Here is an 8,072-nt window from a genome sequence, read left to right as displayed (position 1 = left end):
GAAGAAAGAATTCAAACCATTTATATTGAACCAAAACTCATTCTTTGCAGTCCTAGTTAAACAGTAGCCTCTGTAATAGAGTCTAACATGATGTTTTCTAATTAGAAGTCTAGTTAAGGATTAAAGGAGATCACATAAAGTGATTTATGATACTGCCTTGAAAAAAGGGAGTAAAGCTAATATACCAGTTTCAAGAATATGTTGGTTAATTAGTATAAGTTCAATTTAAATGAATCATGAGACACTATAGAAAAATTGAATTTTGCTTATGCAGTTGATTGGTTGGTTGTTGTCCTTCTTAATTAAGAGGACCAAAATGACATCACTTTGTCAGGGTTAATGTAGGGTGTGTCCAACTCTGGCTAATCAGACCAATACAAGCTCAGAAGGCTCTTCCACAGGTCAGACACAAAAAGCCATATGAACATTTTTGTTTGTTTTTGGTGAGGCAATTGGGGTTAAGTGACTTGCCCAGGGTCACACAGCTAGTAAGTGTCAAGTGTCTGAGGCCAAATTTGAACTCAGGTCCTTCTGAATCTAAGCCCTGTGCTTTATCCATTGCACCACCTAGCTGCCCCAGCCATATGAACATTTGGATCTCTAAATCTGCATAGCTCACATTTTGTTTTGTTTTGAGTTACTGCAATTCTGCTTTTGCTCATAGGGCACAGGACCTTCTTTGATGCTGGTGCACCATGCTGGATGGTCCTGTGCCAGTACCTGCCATGTCTCACAATAGATACCAAAGTTCTCCAGAGAGACCTTTAGAGTGTCCTTGTATCACTTCTTTTGACTTCTTTGTCATCTCTTGTCTTGTGTGCTTCATAAAATGGTCTTTTAGGCAAACGTGTTTGGCATTCAAACAACAGGGCCAACCCATCAGCGTTGCCCTCCCTGATGTAGAGTCTGAATCCTTCTTGGTTCAACATGAGAAAGGACCTCAGTGTCCTTGTATCACTTCTTTTGACTTCTTTGTCATCTCTTGTCTTGTGTGCTTCATAAAATGGTCTTTTAGGCAAACGTGTTTGGCATTCAAACAACAGGGCCAACCCATCAGCGTTGCCCTCCCTGATGTAGAGTCTGAATCCTTCTTGGTTCAACATGAGAAAGGACCTCAGTGTCCTCAGTACCTTGTCTTGCCAGGCAATCTTCAGAATCTTTCTACAACAATTCAAATGGAAGAGATCCAGTTTCCTGGCATGGCACTGGTATCCTGTCCAGGTTTCACAGGCATGCAACAATAGAGTCAGTACAACAGCTCAGTTTGGTAGGCAGCCTAATACCTCTTCTTTGCCACACTCTCCTTCAGAGCCTCCTAAACACTAAGCAACCTCTGGCAATGTGTGTCAACCTTGTCATCTATGTGTAGCACAACAATCTATACAATAGCAGGGCAAATGAATGAGTATAGCATTTTCTGTTTTGCACAGGACTTTACTCACAACAACCTTGTGAGGCAGGTAGCACAAGCATAACTCATAGCTTAGAGTCCCCTCCCACAAAGTAGTTTCAGCTATGGATTTAGGTTCATCCAGAGGAGGTCCTGATCCCTAAACAAGGAAAGGTCAATTCTCTCTTGCTCTGATCCATTGTCTCTTTGTCCCCATCCCAAAGTAGCTCCAGGGAAAACTCTAAAACAAAACATAGGAATAGTTTATATATATAGTCTCCCCCAAATTGAGTGACAAGGTCTTTTCTAGAAAGGGTATTCAAAGTACAATAAAGGTACAAGGTATAGAACAGTGGTTTATTTCCTTAACTATGGAAAATGCTTAAAGAACAACTCAGAAACTCATGAGAGTCTTGCCAGGGTTGGAAATGTCCATTTTTAGAATGCTGGTTATTGGTCTGTGCTCAGGGAATAAAATATAAAGCAGAAGTTATCCAAGGACTAAGGTTCACTTGGGCATGCCCAGTATTATCACAACCACGGACTTTTAGCTGCCACTGTCATTGGTAAGGAAGGAGAGAGAAAAATTTTCCCCATCTTGCAGGAAATCCAAGGGAAAGGAAATGCTGGAAGAGTACCAAAAAGAGAGAGTTGTTTTCCCTCAGTTTCACTTATAGGCCACCAAGTGGGCAGCCCCTCCTGATAACTTATCATCTTTGGCAGTTAAAGAAACAACTAATGAGTTACTGTATCATTTCTAGAAAGAGAATGTTGCTTAAGAGAAAGAGTTCATGTTCCACTCTAGGAATCATTCCTGCTATACTCTCCCCTCTGCTAAATATTTGCTATGCCCAGGAAATTGACATGGGCTCTACTGTATGTTAAACTATATCTCCAATTCTGGACAGTTCTCTGGGGACCTTGGGGGGTTGAGACATTCTTCTTTTAAGTGTCTTCCCCAGTGCTTTGCATTAAAGAATCTCTACATCAGGGCAGCAAGGTAGCCCAGTGGATAGAGCACCAGCCCTGGATTCAAGAGGATTTGAGTTCAAATTCAGCCTCAGACACTTAACAATTACTAGCTGTGTGACCCAGGGCAAGTCACTTAACCCCAACTGCCTCACAAAAAACATAAAAATAAAATAAAAACAATCTCCACAACATTCACAAGGAACAATTCTTATTGGCCAATTCTTATTGGCATGTTATTCAGAGTCCCAGCATTCCATTCAATTCTCAGATAATCCCGAAAAATTCTTTTGTAAGGAATGCATTGCATATGGGCCTAAGAGATTTCACTTGTTCATAAATACAAAGTTATAGAAATTCAACAAACATTTTACAAAGTCCTCATATGTTATTGTTGGCCTGATACTTTTCAAGACTTGACTTGACCAGAAGAGAATTAGAAAAGACCAAAAAAAAAAAAAAAGAAACAAAGACAGAAACAACAAAAAAAGATAAAGAGAAAAGAAAAATAAAGCTAGACTTTCTTATTTTAAGAACAGATTCAGTCACAAAAGAGCTCTCCCAACATGGATTGTTGATTTGAGGATCATCTAAAAGTCACTTCCTCATATTTGGGTAAGAAACCAAAGCGTCCTGGATAAAAAATTCCTTCCACGCTTCCTTTTAGCACATAAGATAGTCCATGAAGTTCCCCAATAGATCCCCCTATAACACAAAGAGTAATTCCAGATGAAAGTCTGGATAAAATTTTCTCCAGTGATACCCTACAAATGCTTTAAAAAAACAACATTTCTCCAGTGGATCCTTGCAAAATCTAAGGCATCCAAATAGAGGTCCAGATCTGCCTGATTATTGGGCAAGCAGGCTAGCTCTGAAAGAAATTGAACAGATTCAGATAAGCCCTGAAAATGTATAAGGCTCCCTAAAAGAGAATAAACACTTGGGGTTAGTGGGAATCAGTCCTTTAAATCCTGGATGAGTCCCCACAATGTAGTGCTCTGGGATATATTCTCCCCAACTCATTCTCATAGATGGTACCTTAGCTGGATGACCACCCCAGGTTCAAGTTTCTCTATGGTATTACACTCTTAGGGCTATAGTTTCACCTGTATCCTTAACTTGTAGCCACTCATCAAGAGAACGTAATAGCTTAAAGAAAGGCAATTTCTAAAATAAAACTGTAAGAATAGTAGCAACAAGACATCTTCCCCATAAACCCAGGGCACATTCTTCCATGAATACACATAGCATCAAGAGGAAGAGTAGACACACATTTTTTCCAAGAGATGTACATATGAAGCTAAGGCATAAAGAGGAGCTGCAGCTCATGCCTTGGTTACTATAGGTCTGCTGGTATCTTCTCAATGAGTCCATTGGTCACTGATGGATGCTGCTCTAATGATAACCTTAGCTTATCATCTGATCAATCCACTGCTTGGCTGTAGTCAACACCTCTTTCATAACAGAAAGAACTGTTTTCCATATCCTAGGGGTGGCAGGAGTCTCTTCTTTGGGGCTGGTCCTCTCCAGAGTAGGGTCCTTAAGCACTAGACCCTCTACTCCACAGCTCTTCTCCAAAGCATAGTTGTTTCCTTGGCTTTGAACCAAGTTTCTTACTTCCCACTTTTAAGGGAGTAGACAGAGAAAAGGCACAGACAAGCCAGTCCTCTTTGGAGCTCAATCTTCATCTGCTTCCTGAATTTTTCAAATTTAAATAGGCTACTACAATTTCACACCCTTTATAATCTGAGGAACATATAGATAGAACTGATGTCATTCTCACATGGAAGAGGAGACTGGGGAGGTATGATGTTGTGTAATGAAGGCCCTATTCCCTAATCTGGAGCATGCACAGACTTTCCATAACTGGTTTTAGGCTGCTAACCTTGTGGCAAAAAGACACATTATTAATTGTTTACTGAGCCAGAAATGAGATACATGCAAAAGACACTAACCTGTGAAAGGCTGCCTCTGTCCCTTTTCTGCCTGGTTTCTGCCTCTCTTGTGTGACAGGGACATGTTGTGAGCCTCTGGAGAAGAAGAGACCTCAATTCCTCTTCCCCCAATCACTGTGCCACAAGAGTGGCCTTTTTTAGATCCTGGCGGCGGCGCTAACGCTGCGGCACTAAAGAAGATGGCGGCGCCCTGGTGGAGAGTCACGGTGTACTGAACGCAGAGTGCTGGCGGCTTCCGCACCGCGGCAGTCCTGTGCCCCTCCGGACCCATGACCATAGAGGACATCGACGTGATCCTTCGGGAGAACCGGGCTAAGAAGGAGAAGGCTCCCCACCTCCGCAATGCCTTGATCCCTCTGGAAGAGGTGAAGACCGATTGGGAGAAGACCGTTGGCTCTTACCATAAGCAGCGGCTGGCTGAGTACTATGGCCTCTACCACGACTTGTTCCTCGGTGCCACATTTGTGCCCTGGGTCCCATTGAATGTTGCCTACAACCCGGGAGAAGAGATGGTGATGCCTGTGTTCCAGGGCAATGAGGTTACCCCGACTGAGGCCACTAATCCACCAGAGGTGACATATGAGGCAGAAAAGCGTTCACTGTAGACTTTGCTGCTCATCAACTTGGATGGACACTCGCAGAAACAGGATGCCGAATCCATTTACTGGCTGGTGACCAACATCCCAGGCAACGATGTGTCTGCAGGACAGGAGCTGTGCCACTACCTCCCACCCTTCCCCTCAAGAGGAACTGGTTTTCACCGTTTCGCTTTCCTGCTTTTCAAGCAGCATGAGCCCATTGGCTTTTCTGATGATATCCGCCCCACTCTCTGTTATCGTCTTGCTCTGAGAACCTTCCACACATTTGATTTCTATAAGAAGCACCAGGACTCCATGACCCCAACTGGCTTGGCCTTCTTCCAGTGCCGCTGGGATGACTCCATCACCCACGTCTATCACCACCTGCTCAACACGCGGGAGCCAGTGTTCGAGGTTGAACACCCACCACCCCCCCTACTATCCCCCTACCATCCGCCACAGAAGAAGTTCCCTCATCTTCAACCACTTCGATATTTGGATCGATACCGACACAGCGATGAACCCACCTATGGCATCTACTGAAGGACTGAGTCATCAAGTGTACAGGGGTCCTGGAAGGGGCAAGATGTCCCCTTAGAGTCATCCTGGCCCGCTTCATCTTTCAAGGACAAAACACAATAGGTTAGAGGCTTCTAACTCCCTGGGAGCTCTTCCCTGAGGTTGTTGTCCATACTGTGCTTTTCTTGTATATCCAAATGGTTTGGGAGTAAGAAGGAATTGTAGGGTATCTAAGTCAGAGAATGTGAATCAGGGTGATTCGGACATGCAGCATGGTGTATAGTAGATAGCTGACCTTAAAGTCAGGACAACCTGGGTTCAAGTCCCATGTACTGAATATGTGACACTAGCCTCTCAGTGTTCCAAGCCACACTCTTATCCTCCCCTGCCCCCGGTATATTTTTATTTATTTCATTAAATATTTCTCAATTACTTATTTAAAAAAAAGAGTGGCATTCTGTGCCATTCTGGAATTTGTAACCATTGAGGTTCCAAGGAATGACTTGTGGGATTCAGCTTAGCAGCAAGGCTTTGAGGAATGACCTGCAGGACACTTGTCTAGTTAATATGGAAGAAAGGTGGTAATGGAAAATATACTGTAGACATTGCTTTAAATTGGAGCCTATTCAACTTGAGGGGGCAGCTAGGTGGTCCCTTAGATAGAACACTGGCCCTGAAGCTGGGAGGACCCTGAGTTCAAATTTTACCTCAGACACTTATTAGCTGTGTGACCCTTGGCAAGTCACTTAACCCCAATTGCCTTAAAATGTCCAGGGCCATCACCAGTCTTCCTGATACCTATCTTGCTACTAGCCCAGATGGTTCTGGAGGAGAGAGTGAGGCTGGTGACTTTGTATAGCCCTCCCTTGATTAAATTTAATTCACTACAAGTCATGACATCACCCTGATCTCATGGTCCTCTTTGAGAAAGAACGACAAACAACTATTCAATTTGAAGCAGCTAGAAACTACAGCCGAAAGAGCTCTGGGTCTGGAGTCAGGAAGACCTAATTCAAATCCAGCCTTAGACACCAGCTGTGTGATCCCGGGCAAGTCATTAAAAAATTTTTTTCTTTGGCCTCAGTTTCTTCAACGGTAAAATGGGGATATTAACAGCAACTACTTTGTAGGGTTGTTGTGAGGAGCAAATGAAATAATATTTGTAAAAGTGCTTAGCATAGTGCCTGGCACATAGTAGGTGCTATATTAATATGTTTTCCCTTCCCTGTTCCAGGGACTGAAGTATTATAGAGCAGAGTGTGTCCCCCTAGATGTTGAGGGGAAATATAACTTCTTTGTTTGCTCTATCTTCTCAATAAACATCCTTTTGTAAAAATTAATTGATAGGGGGCAGCTAGGTGGTGCAGTGGATAAAGCACTGGCCCTGGATTCAGGAGGACCTGTGTTCAAATATGACTTCAGACACCAGACACTTACTAGCTGTGTGACCCTGGGCAAGTCACTTAACCCTCATTGCCCTGCAAAAAAAAAAAAAAACACCCACATGGGTGGGGTCTCATAACCTGTTTGGATGAAGAAGAGAAAGTTGCTTAGATGGCAGAGAGGACATTTTCAGCAGCTGGAGGGGAAAGAAGAAACATCATCCTTCAGCCCTAGAATTTTTGACTTTTAGGAGCCCTAAGTTCAGTATTCATCCAACTGTTGTTATTGTTGTTTGTTCTTCATTGTTTGTCCATGAAATCGGGGTGATGTCATGACTTGCACTGAATTAGATTTAAGTGAGGGAGTGCTGTGCAAAGGTGAAAAGGCTGTGTAACCTCACTCTCTCCTCTGGAGCCATCTGGGTACAGTGAGTGGCAAGATATACATCAGGACAACTGTAGATAGGCCCAGATGTTTTAAGGCAATTGGGCTTAAGTGATTTGTCCAGGGTGACACAGCTAGTAAGCGTCTGCAGTCAGATTTGAACTCAGGTCCTTCCAATTTCAGAGCCAGTGATCTATCCACTGCACCACCTAGCTGTCCTTTCACCTACTACACAAAGCCAGCAAGGAAAGACAGCTAGATATAAACATCAATGACTAACAGGTCTTGAGTCATAGGGTTGGAAAAGGATAGATTCCCTGTGCAACATTCCAGACATTCACAGCCGGTGAATCCTTTGAGTGTTGCACATGTCATTTCTAACTGTTAAGATGTTTTTGTCTTTTAATGGGAACTTAGGACTGCAGGAAGGGTTATGCCTACTGGTCTTTGGGCAGACTCCCCACTATTCCTGAGATTTTGGTGGACTTGCCTTTGACCTTGAATGGGTTGCTAGGAAAAGGATGGCATGATGGACAACCTTAGGGAAACTCCCATGAAGTGCTGATGGAGAACTATAATGGTTCATGCAAGCATGAAGGAGAACTATGGGCAGGAGTGGATGGAGAGTGGAAGGGATGCAAGTTAGGATCTTTGTGGCTGAGCAGGAAGACAAGGCTATAATCCTTTCCTCCTCCCTTGAAGAGTTCAGAAGAGGAACACAATCAAATCTATGCATTATGAAGATTAAGCAGTAGATGTCTGATGGATTGGTGAGGGGGTGGGAAAAGAAGAGGGGGAAAGACTGGTTGGGCTAACACTATTGCATTAGGATGGTAATGAGAGCCTGTACCAGGGTGGTGAAAATGGGAGTATAGAGGAGGGGACATATAAGAG

General features: G+C 43.4%; 1 pseudogene; it reads left to right on the top strand.

The window, feature by feature from the left end:
* The first annotated feature begins 4,583 nt into the window (after positions 1–4,583).
* Positions 4,584–5,435, top strand: LOC122728934 (annotated as a pseudogene).
* The last annotated feature ends 2,637 nt before the right edge of the window (positions 5,436–8,072 follow it).

The sequence above is a fragment of the Dromiciops gliroides genome, chromosome 5 (genome assembly GCF_019393635.1).
Source record: "Dromiciops gliroides isolate mDroGli1 chromosome 5, mDroGli1.pri, whole genome shotgun sequence".
Lineage (NCBI taxonomy): Eukaryota > Metazoa > Chordata > Mammalia > Microbiotheria > Microbiotheriidae > Dromiciops > Dromiciops gliroides.
This window is presented reverse-complemented; position numbering and strand designations above follow the sequence as displayed.